Below are 17,244 nucleotides of genomic sequence, written 5' to 3'. Positions count from 1 at the left end.
ATGAGCCGTTGGATTGAGAGCGATCAACGGTCACGATGAGTTACTAGTTCCTATTATAGGACTTGGTTCTCACAAGATCTTGATTATTATATATATAGAGGTATATAATAGGAACTAGGAACTCATCTAAACCGTTGATCGCGCTTAATCTAACGGCCGAGATTCCACCCGCTTCATTAATGGAAAATTAGTAAATTTACGGTCTGAATGACTACCTCTAATAATCTTCCCGATTTCTTTTTTTTTTCTCTCTCTTCTTCTCACTTTCTCTCTCTTCTACCCAATTCTCTCTTCTGCGATTCTTTGTTGTTCTTCTATAATCAAATTCTTAAATTTGTTTTTCGGTCTTTGTTACTCCTATATCCATTTTTGGACAAGTTATCTATTTGATTTTGTTTTCTTTGTTCTTTTTTATTCCAACAATTATGATTTTTATTTTTCAGTTTTGATTGATTCGATTTTTTTTTTAAATTAGGGTTTTTGATATTTTTAATCGAGCGAAAACGATAAACATTTTGATTAGATTGTTGAAGAATCATGTTGAATGATGAGAGATAGGAGAAAGAGTTAGATCTTATAGTTAGTCGACTGATTTAATTTCGGAGCTTTAGCTCCTTGTCAATTGAGGTAATTGTTTTTTGATTGATTTTGTACCAAATTGAGGTTTAAATTTGTTCGATTGTGGAAGAAGGATTAAGCTTTGGATTTAATTTAGCAATATCTAGAATTTGTTTGTGATTTGGTTGATTTCATCAGTTTTGTATTTGATAATTTGATAGATACGGGTGTCGGTGCATTTGCGATTTTGCAATAATGTAGGATTTGATTGTTGTTATTGGGGTTTTTTTGCTGGAATTTTAGTTTAGTTCTTCATGGGATCTGATTAAATGTTATACCTTCAAGTAAATCAATGAAATAGTGACTTTTTATGATTTCATTGTGTATAAGTTCTGTGATTTGCTGTTAGATTTAAGTTTGTGGGATGAATTTAGATAGATTGATTGACATTGTTTATTTATTTTGATTTACTTTTGAGTTATTTTTATTTTACTACGTACTTCGAATGTTGAATATACACTAGTCTATTAGCTACTTAGATCCTCTGTTTCTCAATAAACTTTGAATTTGTGTTTTATGTATAATTCTTGATACTAATTGTAGAAATGTACGAGTAGCCTAGCCTCATTGGCTTAAATTAGCTTTAATTGGCTTATTGAAGTGATTGAGAAAATAGGAGTGCAGTCTCAAAGACATTATTTGGTTATGAGTCTAGGGTTTTTAGGGGCAAGGCTGTTAAGGTTGTTTGTTATATTCACTTAGAGTTTTGTATTCACTTTTTATAATATTACTTACTTCAAATCAAATGTTATTCATACACTAGCCTACAAGCTCAGTAGGTAGAGCTTTGTGCAAATGCACAAAAATATTGGTTCAAATCCCACGTAAGCTTTTGAGTTCTATATTTATTTATTTTATTATATTCTTTTGATTTTTTTAAGGATTTATTTACTTTTGAGATATCTTGATTTACTTTTATTTTTATTTATTTTTTATTTTTTATTTTTTATTTTTTTTAAACAAACGGAAAGGGCTTATTATTGCAAATTATAGTCCACCAAAGTTGAAACACTTTGGGGGAACGAATCCATACACACTAATTCATCATTTTCTCTCGTATCCCACCTAGGTGAGCTACTGTATTCCCCCCGTTTAACATAAAAACAAATAAAAACATCAAAGCTATCTAATAAAGGACTTATATCATCATATATCAGACAAATTGGAGCTCAACACTCTTGAGGTGAATCAGCAGCCTTCATAACATTAATAGCATCACCTTTAGATCTTGCTGTACCCGAATATGTGAGCTATTTATAAACCAAACCTGGTTGCTGCAGCTTCATCCGTGGGCGCACCCCAGGGCAAGTTCACCCTTTTCACAGCAGCGATCACTCAAAGCACCATTTTCGTTATGTACAGCCACACCAAGACTAGCATATCTCCCATCCATTATGTGAGCATCAATGTTGATCTTAATTAGTCCAGCAGGGGGCAGTGTCAAGTGAGAAGTAGAGAAAGTGGCAGCTACCCTTGACGTTGCAGAGAAGACCTGCTTAACATAGAGGCAGTAGTCATCCACTATCTTCTTGAAACCCATGGCTGTGAAAACACGATTAGGCACAGCTTGCTCAAAGACACATTTGTTGCGGCAGAACCAAATAGCCCAAGCCAAAGACATGATGCTACTGACTTCCTTTACATCTAATTTGCTAGCAAACCAGAAGTTTTGAGGTGAAAGGACCAGACAGGGATGCATCAATTGTGTCACCATACTCGCTATTGCTCCACACTCTTTTGCTAGCATCACATTTGAATAGGACACGATTTACATTTAATTTTACTTTTGATTTTTATAGCTATTTTGGGTTCATTTGAAATATTTTGGTTTACGTTAAGAGGTTTTTCTATTTACTTTAGAGTTTTTTTTATTTACTGGAGATAACCTACGTAGAAATTGAACCTATACCCCTATGCATCAGCATAGGGCTCTACCACATGAGCTTATAGGTTATAGCACACCTAACAAAAAAATATTCACCACAATCAGTATTCAGGATTTATAAATAGGGGTAGCACGACGTAATAGATAACTTAACAAACCATAAATAGCTAAACTTTTATATAATACAACAATCAACCGAATGAATTAGGTTAACTTTTATATAATGTGCTGTCTTGACGTATACCCCCTCCCTATTTCTGTAAGTGCATGAACAATTTTGACCTTATTACTATTCACATGTACCATTTTGACTTGTTAAAACAAAACCCCACATTTACTAATATTAGTGCTTTTTAATTGATTCATAAGTTATATTCTAGTTTTCAATAATATATTGTAATCAAATTATCAAGTACTCCCTTAAATGTTCCATGGATTATATGTATTAGTATTATTTATCAATCGGTCAAAGTTTTATACGACAGGAAGCGTTGAAAATAAGAAAAAAAAAAAAAACAATCACATGCGATTTTTATTTTTTTTATTTTTTTATTTTATATATATATATATATATATATATATATATATATATATATATATATATTTCAATGTAAATTTTCATAAATATTGTTACTTATATATAACTAAACAATTCAATGATCAAATATGAGCTTTGGAAAACAAGAGATATGCATAAAAATGTGAATAATTACTATGAATGAGTATTGTAGATTAGAAAGCTATTTCTACATGGTTATTCATATGAAAATGGGGTTAAAAAAAAACCTTAATTTGTAGCCTAGAGGTCTCGAACCCCTAACCTGCACATACAAAATCAAACGCTATAGCATTTTAGAACATTCTAAATTTTATTATTTTTTTATTTTTTTTAATTTTTTTTACACGTGCTACCCCTTGCTCCAACGTAGGTTCGCCAATGACCACAATGTCAAATTTCCACATTTTTGGTTTTTATGTACTTTTGATGTATTACTATTTACTTCTTACATCAATGTATTTACTTTTTAATAGTTTCATTTACATATCAAGTTACAGGAAGCGTGAAATTTTAGCACTTTTAAGGAATTAAAGCTCAAAATACAATACATTGGAGAGTCAAAGTAACATTAATCTTAATACACCCTCCCCCTACAATCCTAGATAGCTTCAAACTTTTTTGACACTTATCACACTTGTTTACCATTTTTCAGGGCATCTGCCTCAAAAGTGGGCCAAAAGTAGCCTTGACGCCTGGTCCTACCCGCTAGTACCCTGTCGCCTACGTGAGAGGTGCAGTAGCTCGGATGTAATTCCTCCAGAATTTCTTGCCACTTTTTAGGGGTGATGCATTTTAAAAGAGGTTGCAGAAAACCCTTCTTGAAAAGCTCTCCATTATGTATCTCAAAGTTGGCCGCACGTCTTTTCATTGCGGCCATTTCTGGATATGTATCCCGCAAAGTGACGTCTAGTAGGTAGGCCCGGATGCCATCCATCCAGGTTAAACTCCTGTCTAGTATTCCAATGGGATCTTCTTCAATACTTCTCTTTTCCATTACCTCCCAAAAGACTGACCGAGGTGTATCACCAGATCGGAGGCGGATGAGGCCAACTTAGAAAGAGCATTCACCTGACTGTTCTCTGACCTTGGCACCTGACTTAGATTAAATTCATCAAGTGTTCCAGCTTCAGCTTTAACCACTTGCAGATATTTGATCATAGCCGGATGGGTGGCCTCAAAGTCACCATGGTATTGGCTAACGATCAGTTGTGAATCAGAACAGGCGTCAATCTTTCTTACCCCTGCCGCCTTGCACATGCGGATGCCGGCTAGCAGGGCTTCATATTCCACCTCATTATTTGAGGCCTGAAACTTGAACCGTAGTGCATATTCATACTTGACCCCTTTAGGAGACTGATATATAACCCCTGCACCACAGCCAATCATAGTAGAGCTCCCGTCTACATACACTTTCCAAACCTGGTCAAGATTCTCCGGCTCAGCCAGCCTTGTAATTTCGACAATGAAGTCGGCAAATGCCTGACCCTTCACTGTCTTCCTTGGTTCGAAGGAGATTTCAAGACTTTGCATTTCAACAGCCCAATTTGAGCATCCTACCGGATGACTCCAAGGTTGTCATTGGCCGCTTGGGGGGTTGGTCTGTATAGACCACAATCGAATGTGCCAAGAAGTAAGGCTTCAACTTCTTGACTGCCATGAAAAGAGCCAGGCAAAAATTTTCAACCATTGGGTACTGTAGTTCAGCATTTCGAAGAACATGACTGATGAAATAGACCGAGAACTGGATGTCGTCTCTCTCAACAAGGAGAACAGCACTGAGAGCATGATCTGAGACGGCTAAGTACATGTAAAGCGCCTCCTTTGGTAGAGGACTAACAAGCCTCGGCAAAAAGTGAAAGTGTTCCTTCAATTTCTGAAAGGTCGCCTCAACATCATCCCCCCATTCTAACTTAGTCTTCTATTTGATAGCTTGGAAAAAATAAAGGCACTTGTCGCATGACCGGCTGAGGAATCTCCCCAATGTCGTCAGACAACCAGTTAGCTTCTGAACTTCTTTGACAGAGCGGGGCAACTTCATGTCAATGACCGCCTGTATCTTATCTGGGTTGGCCTCTATTCCCCTTTGATCAATTAAAAATTCGAGAAACTTCCTAGACACAAAACTAAAGACACACTTCTTGGGATTGAGCATGACCTTATTCCGCCTGAGTGTGGCGAATGTTTCTCAGAGGTCAGCAAGGTGATCCTCCTGTTGCTTGGATTTGACTATCATGTCAGCAATGTACGCCTCTACATTCCTCCTAATTTGATTAAATGAAGACTGTATTGATCATTCGTTGGAAAGTAGCAGGGGCATTTTTAAAGCCTAACGACATCACAGTATAGTAGAAAAGTCACTTCAAAGGTAAATATGTCTTTAAACTCCTTCAACAAATTGTGCAGGTCTGCACCCAATTTTGCAAGAGCAACAGTCCCCACCTTAACATTAAGATTTCGACGTGTGTCGTCCAGAGTAATATCAATGTGTTCACTAGCCGGGTGGGGACGGAGTTCGTCTGACTGTTTGACGGTCAGTGATTGCTATTGCTTCTCTTTTTCCATGGCCACCAAATGGTTAGCCTTTCTCTTCTTGCCGGCTGCTGTTGTAGCAGGCTCGGCTTCCTTGACATCATCAAGGCCTATTGGCTTCTCACCCTGGCCGGATGCGGCCACTGTGGGTTTGACTTCTGAGAGATAACACTCTATAGCCGTCTTCTGATCCCCGTTCAGGGAGCCAACAAACCGATCATCCTTCTCAAATTTTAATAGCATGAGGGATGGAATAATGACGGCCTTATATTCGTTCAAAGTTGGACGACCCAATATCAGATTATAGGCGGTCAGCTTTTCCACGACCAAGAACCGGACAACCATGTGGCGCCCTTCTCCTTTCTCCCCTAGCCGGATGGGTAGATTAATCCGTCTTACCGGGTGCACAACTCCACCCCCAAAACCAACCAAGGGGTGAGACACCTTGTGCATGCTGCCTGGCTTGTACTTCAATTTTAACAAGCACTTGTGGCTGATGAGGTCAGACGAACTTCCGGTGTCAATGAGAATCCAACCGACCTTCTGGTTAGTAGACGCCGAACCTTGCCCTTGTCCTTTTCAGTGATGATGACCTCAAGAAAGGTGTTAGTAGACGCCTGACCCTCATCAACTGAACTGACATCTAGCCGTCTGACATGGTCCTTGGTGCCCTTGATAGTTGGAACCCCTCTAGCAAATTAAAGTCGCCTGCTATTGTGTAGATCGGCTCTTGATCAGTGTCCGAACTACTAGCAAGTTGGGCATCCTTTTTGGACGACTGCCCAAGGTCAGTCTTCAGGGTCACCTTAGACTTCAGAATATAAGACTACAGCACCCCTTTATCACCCAGACTGTCCAACATCCGCTTGAGACTATAGTATTCGTTGGTGTCATGACCAATATCCTCATGGAAATGGCAGTACTTGTTTCTGTTCCGGTTTTTAACGGAACCTTTCATAGCAGCCGGCTTCTCTGTGGTCACCTGGTCTTTAATCTCCATGAGGATGAAGTAGCAGTCTTTGATAAACTCGCACTTTGGGACACACGGTTTAAACTCTTTCTTTTTCTTCTAGGACGGCTGATCAGAGTCATCAGCCGCCCAGATCTCTTTTCTCTTCCTACCCACTTCAGCTTTCTTAGCCGGCTGAACTTGCCGACTCTCTTTTTTGTCAGACTTCTTAGAATCTGACTGCTTGCTGATGGAGCAAAGCTCGATCGCCTGTATATAGGCTTTCGCCTCCATCAGCGCTTCTTGGAGGGTGGCAACCCTCTTTCTAACGAGGTCAAACTTAAAAGTCGACCCGTCCTTCAAACCCTTGAAGAAGTCTGTATAGGCCACATCGTCAAACAGCCCTTGAATATGGATTCTTACCAGATTGAAGCGCCTAACGTATGACCGTAGCCCTTCTCTATCCCCCTGTTGCACTGCACCCAAGTCGAGACTTGTTTTATTGGCAGGGATATTCATAGAAAAGTTAGAAGCAAACAAGAACGCAGGCGTCTTAAAACTATTGATGCAGCCAGCTGGCAAGTTGTCGAACTATTGTTGGGTGATGCCCTTCAATGTAGCTGAAAAGCATCGGCACCAGGTGGCATCATCCAATTAACCCCTGCAAGTACATGAGGTTGGTGTAGGCCATGAGGTGGTCTTCAGAGTTGGTGGTACCATCATAAGTACCCACCATGACATTTTTAACCTTGGCCGGTTGTGCCGCCTCGGTTATCTCCTTGAAAAACGCAGAAGGTTGTTCCCCAAGTTTTAGAAGATGGAGCTGTCAGTCCAAAGGTAGGACGTTTTGTGCTGCCTGACCCCCAAAGAGGGCCGGTTGCATGTAAGGTTGTCCATATGGCATGTATGGCTGTTGAGGCACATACGGGACCGAATGGATCATGTGAGGGCCAGTGTGGACGGACGGGCCTCCTAACAGACTTTCTCGTACAAATTGAGAATACCTCATTGAGGTATTCTGGAAGCTGTCTGGGTAGGTAGACGTTGAAGCCGACTCAGACAGTTAGTGGTTTCTCTTCTGATCGATTAGGAACCGGGCATCAGAGTATGTACTCTTCGAGCAATCAGGCGTGACATGCTGGATGACCTTCCTCTTCCCTGTCTCAAGAAATCGAATCTTGGTAAGATCGATCAAGGGTCGCTTCCCCTCCTTAAATTTAGGATGCGGAGTGGGCTCTCGGTCCCTGACCGATTTGTTCTTCTCAGATGGAGAAGGTTTCTTGGCCGACTGACCCCTGTTGATCAAGTCCTTTATCTCCCCCTTGAAACTTGTCATAAATTTCATGAGTTCTTCTCGAGTGACTGGGGTTGTGCCTTCCGACGCCTAGTAAAGGTGGGCACCGTGCCGGTCCGTGCCTGGAGGGCCATCGTGCCTAGCGGGCCACCGTGCCTGAGAATTCGTGCCGTGCCGTGCCGCCCAAAGTCACAGACCAACCCACGGCACGACACGACCCACATGCCATTCGGGCTCGTGCCGTGCTGGCCTGCAGGCTGTCCTGCGGGCTGGCCTGCTGGGCTGGCACGGTGCTGGCCTGGCGGGCTGTCCTAGTGGGCTGGCTTGCTGCCTTCCTCCCATTTTTTTATTTTTTATTTTTTATTTATATATTAATAGTTTATAACTTATAACCTTATATCATTATTTTTCTAAAATACATTAAGTGTAATATTTATGTTTTGTTATTTTTTATATTTAATATTTAAATTTATATATTTTGTTTATACTATTACTTTATAGTTTAATGTTTATAATTTATTACATTTATTTTGTATTATTAATTATTAATTATAATTTTATTTTTGTTATATTAAATTACGAATTATAACTTAACGAAAAAAGGGTAAATCGGACTTTGGATGTGAATAATGCATACTTCATAGTATTATTACTTGAAAAAATTGTACAATGATAATAATGATAAAAATCCTACAAGGGTATTGAACCAAAATTGGATAATTATAAAAATCGTAAAATGATAATATTGATAATGATAAAAATCGTACAATATACAAAAATTATCTATTCTTCTTCTTCTTCGTCTTGTGCGTCTTCGTCTTCGTCTTGGTTCGTTTTCAAGGTCATCGACTAGTTTCAAAGATTGGGAACTAGCCGAACCCGAACGGTTGGAAGCGGAGGTTCCTTCATCGTTGTCGTTGTCGTCGTAAGAGCGATCTTGGGACCGATTTTCCGCATCCAACCAATCTTTGAAACACACGCACATTTCAAGTGTTTCGGGTTTTAGACTTGTTCTTCTATCGTCTAAAACCCTCCCGGATGCGCTGAAAGCTCGTTCGGAGGCAATGGAGGAGACTTGGATAGCAAGAATGTCTCGTGCCATTGCTGCCAAAGTTGGATGCTTCGTGCTTTGTTGTTTCCACCATGCGAGGAGGTCGAGGTTGTTTATCTCATCGTTGTCCATGCCCTTGGTGAAGTCGTAACTCAGGTACATTTGCAACTCCGAGACATCGCTTTGCGTTCTCCTTATTGATGAATCACCTGAAAACCTTGAAATCAAGTTAGTAGCTTGTGAAAATAAATGTTTGGCCTTTATACTTACATTTTTGGATGGTAAGGAAGGCCCTGAGCGAGGAACGGTGCCATATTTGGCTTCATAGACTCTATATAAACCAAAAAAACTGATCCTTCACATTAGTCTTATAGTTTTCTACATCATCGTCAAGAAGCATGCTTTGAAAGTAAATGTCAACTAACATAAATGTGTTTTCATAATTTTGCCTAGGATCTAATATGGAAGCAAAAATATAAATCAAAGGAATTTCACTATAATATTTACTCCACTTTGTTTCCAATGCTGGAAGATACTGATCATAATCACTTTGGTTGCGATGATCAGTGAAAAGTTAGGCGAGTAAACATGCATTTGAAAGAAAGTTTTGAGCACAAGGATTATAAACAAAAGAAAAACAATACGTCATGTTATATAATAACTGTAAAAATTGCATATATCGTTCACATTTAGCCAAATCATCCTCATATATAACATTGTTTGGAAATTTTTGGTTGTAAAACATTGTCAACGGATTCTTGTACTCAATTGCGTTGGTTAACATGTCATAGGTGGAATTCCACCTAGTTGGGTAATCGGTTTTGATTTATATTGCCCTTATCTTTTGTTGTCTTAGAAAACTCTTCCATTCTTGGTATCTCATGTTTGAACTATTAATAGACATAATAGCTTCTCTAATTTTGTTATAGTATGGACCCATTGCTCTAAGTCCATCTTGTACACACAAGTTAAGAACATGGCAAACACATCTAGTATGAAGTGCATCACCATCTAATATTACATCGGTCAAATTTTGTTTAACATAATTAGTAGTATATGTCATTGAGGTTGCATTGTCAAATGTCATAGACATCATTTTATCTCAAAGGTTGTATTCATCTATTGCTTGCATTAAATGGTGAGAAATGTTAATACCGGTGTGGGGGTATTCCAGCATTTTGAAATGGATTATTCGTTTTTGTAACAACCATTGATCATCTACCTAATGACAAGTCACACATAAATAATTATATTTATAACCACTATCCCAAGAATCGGCAGTCAAAGACACTCTACAGTTAAGGTTACTCAATTCGGCATGTAATCGCATTTTGTACTCTAGGAAGTTTTTCATGGCGGCGAAACGAACGGTTTTCCTAGAGATTCTTTTATGTTGGGGTTGTAATGCTTTGTTAATGTAAGTGTTAAATGGGTCACTTTCGGCGAAGAGAAAAGGTTGTTCGGCGTGTACTATCATTTTCCCTAGTTCATCCCTATCCCTCTCATAGTTGTAGGTAAAGTCGTGTGGATGGAATTGGGAAATTTTTGGCTGGGTTGGATCACTAGCTGGTTTTGCACAACTTTTCATGTGTCTACCTAAGTGTCCCGTCCCCAATGAGGATTTTGCCGAGAATTGATGACCACATGTTTTACATTTTGCTCTTGTGTGGTCTCTACTTAGGAGGAAATAACGCCATACTTCACTTTTGCGGCTTTTGACAAGTACTTGCTCACTCTCGGTTAACCATTCCTCATTTGTGTGTGGGAATTGGGTATTTGTAGAATCGGGGGTTTCTTGGTTAGTAGTAGAACCGGAGACATTTACGGTTTGTTGGCTACCTTGGCTAGAATAATAATTTTGTTGGTCAAAGTAATTTGGTGGGAATTGACCAAATTGTGGAAATTGCCCATATTGGTTTGGTGGTGGTGGAAATTGTGGAAATCCGGGCATATTGTAGAGTTGAAAACCGGAAGTACCATCGTGTCTAAATTGTTCAAAGCCTTGGGGGATGTTACCGGGGTCATTGGTTGGAATGGCCGGGTTCGGAATTTGGGGGCTCGTTGGATTAGGTGATTCCCTAGAACTACTAGCACGGGTAAGTCGACCCTTCCCCCTAGATGATTGGTTGTTCGATGCCATAATTAGAAATAATAATAATAATTAATAACAACAATTTTAACAATAATAATTAATAACAACAATTATAACAATAACAATAACAACAATAATAATTAATAACAACAAATATAACAATAACAATAACAATAACAACAATAATAATTACTAACAATAATTGTAATAATAACAATAACAACAATAATAAATTGAAGATTAGTTTAGATCTTACAACCGTGCTTCAACGCTTTCCACTAATTACGATTACGAACTTTTAATTTTTTCCGATATTAAGAAATAATATTTAGAGAATTTAAGAAAATTATTAGAGAATATAAGAGATTAAGGATTATTAGAGAATATAAGAGATTAAGAGAGGAAGATTGTGAATTTATGATTTGGGAAGTGAATGGAATTGGGTATTTATAAGGAATTTGGGAAAGAAATTGGTGGAAAACTAGACGTTTATGGCCGTTGGAGCAACGACAAAAATGGCAAAAGAGTCGTTTTTTACCGTTGGCACGGCGGGCCGTGCCTTTGTGCCGTGCCACGGGCCAGCACGACGGGCTTGAAGCGGGCTCGTGCCGAAAATTCAAAACGGTGTCCGCGGCACGCCCACGGCCCATGGCTGGGCCATCGTGCCGGGCCGTGCCTCCAGCGGGCCGTGCCCGTGCCGCCCGCGGGCCAACCCGTCCCGTGCCCACATTTAATTCCTAGTGTTGTCCAGACGGCTGTCCGGATGACTTACTGAGACCAACTTGATCATCGCCCTGTTCCCTTTTTTCCTTGGAACAGGTGCATCTGGTTCTGAGTGACCCATCAGCGACCACATACGTTTTGACTTCAAAGTCGTCATCACTGTCATGGTCAGAATAGACCTCAGGTTCGACCGTAGGTCGTTTCTCATTAGGAGGCGGTACAGACTGTTGTGAAGCCATCTTAGAGGTACTCTCCCCACAGACGGTACCAAATGTTTCGGGGTTTTCTGTCCCTCAGAAGAGTTACGTCACTAAGTCTAGACTCCGGGCGCCTTTACCTTCAAAACAACGGAGACTCCAGTTGGATAGAGTTCCGCCTCCGACGATCAAGTTAGAACGTGTACGGAGAATGTAAAAAAGTGCGGAAAGTAAAGTGGGATCTTCTCGGATTCCGAGATGATGTGTTTTTCTTTGTTTTCGAGAGAATTTAGTGTTTTCAATGAATGAATGTGTATTCAGTAATTGAATATGTTCTCCCCCAAGGGGGATAAATCTCCCTATTTATAGGGTCATTGGAATTCGTGCCCCCGTCCTAAGATACGGAAACCTAGGACTGATGGGCTGCGCCGCTTTTTGGCAATCTCGAGATTGGGCCATGAATACCATCTTTTTCCCAATGATCGGGAATGCCACGTGTCAACCAAGGAGAGGTTTATTTTGAACCTCTCTTAAGGTGACACGTGTCACCATCTAATTGGGCCACGTGGCCTTGGGTATTTTGACCCAAAACAATAATCATAATAAAAATCATAAAAATCATTACAAAACCCAAAAATAACAATTAAATTAAGGCTAGATTAGAATAAAAAAAAAGAGTTTTTTTTTTATATATAAAAAAAAGCCGCACCACTTGACGAGGAGGGGGCTGCTGCCGCCCTCCACGCCGGCGACTACTGCTGCTGGCGATGGTGGCCGGCCGCTTGGAGGTGGTGGTGGCGGCCGACCACCTTGTGTGTGCGTGTGGGGTGTGTAAAATAAAGGGGAGGGGGAAAAATTAAGGAAGAGAAACTAAGAGGAGAGAGAGAGAGTTTACCTTTGGGTATTCTCCACCTTGCGCAAGATCTAACTTAATCATAAGATGCGTATTTATATCCCCTCTCAAAACCCTCCTAATCTTAAATTCTCTTTCTACCCTTAATGATCCCTTCTCCTATTCAAACTAGTCATTTGACTTTCTTTAAATACCATTGACTTAAAATTTTCTTTTATAAAATAATCTGCCCCAAAGTTTCTAAATAATAGAATAAAATAATTCCAAAATAACTAAATGAATAAAAATGGACCTTTAATTAAAAATAAACCTTTTTAAATTAATAAAATACCACAAATAATTCATTTCGAATTATTTAAATACTTTAAAAAATAATAATTTAAATTAAAATACGTATAAAAATACTGGGTATACACATCTTCATTATCACAATCATTGCATCACAAAGTATGAAGTACTTAGCTTCCGATCCTAAGTTACCCAAATACTTTCTACAATCGTTACACCATGAGATACAATGACCAATGCATACACTTGATTAAACTCATTCAACATGCACCATTACTTGATTCATTCTTTTCATCTTTTTTTCTTTTGGGGAAGTTCAAAAACTTCATTTTCACCGACACTTTACCTTCTTTTCATTTCACGTCTTTCTTTTCGGGAGAAAGTTGGTACTCTCCACAAAAATGGCGGAAAACTTTTGATTTTCTGAATTTTCGAGTTGCACAAGCCTTACACAACAAAATGAACACACAAGTCATGCACATTGAGTCATGTAATGTCACCACATCGAGTTAAGTCTGCGCACACAAGTCATGCACTTTAAGCCATGTCATGTCAAAACACACCGAGTCGATTTGAGTATGTCGAGTTACACAATGAGTCGAGTTACACCAAGCCTTGAGTCAACCTCAAGCAAACCAACTATCAAGGTCCTTTGGAAAATTTGACTTTTTTGCAGGGCTTAGGTACATTACCCCCGCTGACAATTTTTCCAAGATTGGATTGTCATCTCAATTGGCAATGTTTCCAAGAGTGGATTGTCGCGTATCCTCCTCAACTGACAATTTTCCCAAGATTGGATTGTCACCTCAATTGACAGCGTTTCCAAGAGTGGATTGTCACGCACCTTCTTCATTTGACAATTTTTTCAAAAGCGAATTGTCACAAGTCATTTCCCTTGGCAATTTTTTCGAAATTGGATTGTCATTCACCGAGTTCACTATGGAAAAATTCCCCAAAGAGGATTGTCATGGGTCATTATTTAATATTTCGGCAAAGGTTCCCAGACGCGGAATGTCATTCATTTTCAGTGGTGGCAAGTTTTCCCAAAGTGGATTATCGTTTGGCTCGTCCAGCAAATGTTCCAAGACGTGGATTGTCAATTGTGGGAATATTCTCCTAAATGGATTATCGCATAACATTGACAAATTTTCCGAAGTGGATTTTCTTTCGAGAGTTATGTTCCAAGGTGTGGATTGTCGATCGTAACAACGTTTCCTATGACGGGTTGTTACGCAGTGTTGACAACTTTTCCTAAGTTGGACTTGGGCAATTGTTTCGAGATGCGGAATGTTGTTTCATCGTGGCAACATTTCCTATGGTGGATTGTTACGTGGCATTGACAACTTTCCCTGAACCGCATTGTCACTCATCATTCAATATTTGTGTTGACAACTGTTCCTAAAGAGGATTTTCATCACCCCCAAATACGTGTTTCTCTCCCTTAACTCCTTTATTTGTAAAAGTAACGTTTTCTGCAGGTATCGCCGTCAAAAAGGTAATCAACGTTCTGAATCATTCTCCGTCCCTTTCAAATCTCTTTGACTTTTGTTTTCGAAAGTTTCGTTTCTCCAAACTCAGTCAAAGTGGGGGCTTCTATAGACACCTGATTGTGTCTCCCCAAAAACTAAACCTAGTGTTGAGTACCTTTCACGTCATTGACTAAGGAGTTTGGTAAAGAGATGAAGAATCTCGTGAAGTGTCCTTAAGTCTTGACCATATTCCTAATCTTTCCTAAAATGCTTTAAGCCAAAATCATTTATTTCGTGTCTTTAAGCCAAAATCATTCATTTCGTGTCCTTAAAATCATTCATTTCGTGTACAAACCTTAAAAACGTCCAAACCAGATTATTTTGGTCCATGTTCCTGGTCCAATTATTTCTTAGTTGGATGGATCATGAAAATAGCTTTCCAACGATATATTATAAGCCCAAATCCGACTAAAACGAATAAGTTATGGCCAAAATACTAAACCAAACCCAAACCGGACCTAGGTCCACATTACCTACGATCCAATGATCATGTGAGGGTCTAAATATCATATTCCCAATCCTAATAAAATTAGGATTCCTTAGGATCTTCTAGAATCCTCTAGAAGCTTATAATCTATCCTTTCCGAAAACATAAGGATCAAAAAAGTTCGAAACTGAATAAAACTTCTCATATGATAATCCTTAACCCATTAAAATTGGAAGACGTCCGGATATATTTCATTAACAAAATTTTATTGGAAATCAAACTCCGTATAGAATTTTTTATCTTTAGAAATCATCGCAGGACGATAGAACAAACACGCCAGAATGGACACTGGTGTGCTGCGATACGTCTGTCGCCCCGCGTCAAGAGCTGTTCTATTCCGATTCGAATTCTGATCTTTTCTGATCACTTCGACTCCCTTTTTTCCCTATAAATAGAGGTCATTTTCCATCGTTTCAGATCACCAACAACCATCATAATTCTCATCATAACCCAGAGTTCATAATACCTGGAATTCTTTAATTCCAGTGCTCTTAGCCTTAGCCTAAGCACATCCTTGATATTCTCCCAAATCAGTCACAATACCTCATTCACGAGATTCGAATACTCCAAGCCATCCTCAACGTTGCCTTCGACCTCGACGTGAAAGATTGATAGTTCTGAGGGTTTATTATTAATCCGTTTAGTATCATGCCTAGGATCTTACTATTAACGATAATTTGATGATGTTATGATGATGATTGTTGTATTAATAATATGTTGCTTGATTATTCATGATTTATTGCTATTGCTTGGTCACACCCCTTTTTGCAGGTTAAAAGGAATTTGTACTTGAAATCACACCTAATGAGATAATTAATAATTTGATTTAGGCTTAATATGATTTTAATTCAAGTGATCACCAATATTATATTTGATTATGCATTAATAATCATCTAACGTAGATTAAACAGGTTTAAGATTAATTTGATGTATGTATGTGGATCAAAAAAACGCACATGAATATCATAATAAGAATTAAGTAGAGGCCTATTTAGGGCGAATTCAATCTCTTTTAGGTTGGATTTCATACCATCATCCCCGAACATCCAGTCATGGTTTCGGACCACTATGGAGTTAGTGATCTCCGTGATCGTGAATGTGGTGTAACCTTCACACCCGTGAACGGTTTACAATTTCCTAAAACTTGTTGGTGACTCTTTTATCTCTAGCTTCTTTTCCTTGGAACGTCGCCATGCCTAAAAGCATGAACCATAGTAGAGCTCAATGAAAGTTAAAAAATTCCCCACAGAGCCGGGCTAGGCCCAGTTAAAAAAATTAGCCCATTTCTCGGACTAAGTTTCGAGTTGAAAAATATGTGCTCAAACCTACCCAAACTAGCTAGGTCGTGCGAGCTTTACGGGCCAATTTCGGGTCAGGCTAAAAAATTTGACTAAAAGTGCATAAAATCGCTTTCCCAAACCCCTCCAATAATTTAAAATTCGGGGTAGGCCAGACCCAACCGGATTACGGGCCGGAAAATTTGCCCCAAAACGAGCCAGGCTCAATGCGATCAGGTCTATAATATTTGTAAAAGTTCCTGAAATAATAATTGTTGAAATATTAAGGAAACCAATAAAGGAAGTATATGATTATGTAAAGTGCATGTACGAAAACAGAAGAAAAATATGAAACAATTAAGGGGAAATTAAATACCGTTTTATCAAAATAATCAGCCCAAAACCGAGCTCGAGCCTTATCAAAAGGATCAGCAGGCAACAAACTTGGAAAGTTTTTCTTCCAATTCTCATCAATGTACTCTATAACTACGAGTGACTCGCAAACCTGTTTTTCATTGTGTATCAAAACAGGAACTGTCCTGTGAACTGGGTTCATCTCTATTCTCTAAAAGAAGTGAGCTTTTGGCATGCAAATTTTCATGTAGGGATTTATAGTTTGTTATACCTTTTTCTTGTAGTGCAATCTTGACCCTCACGGCATAAGGACTAGCCCAGTGATCTAGCTAGCAGCACCAATTCATCTGTCATGGTTATTAGTCTTAGCTAATGCTCGAAGTAATAAGTAAACAATATACTTCCTTCGTGTTTGAAAGTTTGAGTTAGCTTTCTAAGCAAAAAGTATGGAGAGTGTAATTTTGTGGGGTTGGTTTGGATGTGATTAAATAATGAATTTTTTTTTTTTTTACAAGAAGAAAAAGGATTTCATTAATGAAAGATAATCAAACGACACTTA

At 38.9% G+C, this 17,244-nt stretch overlaps 1 pseudogene; it reads right to left on the bottom strand.

Annotated features, from left to right (window-relative positions):
• The window catches only part of LOC110696394, a 42,151-nt pseudogene extending 25,112 nt beyond the window's left edge, over positions 1 to 17,039 (bottom strand).
• Between the last annotated feature and the right edge of the window lie 205 nt (positions 17,040 to 17,244).

This window comes from Chenopodium quinoa, unplaced genomic scaffold (assembly GCF_001683475.1).
Source record: "Chenopodium quinoa cultivar QQ74 unplaced genomic scaffold, ASM168347v1, whole genome shotgun sequence".
Classification (NCBI taxonomy): Eukaryota; Viridiplantae; Streptophyta; class Magnoliopsida; order Caryophyllales; family Amaranthaceae; genus Chenopodium; species Chenopodium quinoa.
The sequence above is the reverse complement of the archived record's forward strand: the minus strand, read 5'-3'. Positions and strand labels throughout refer to the sequence as shown.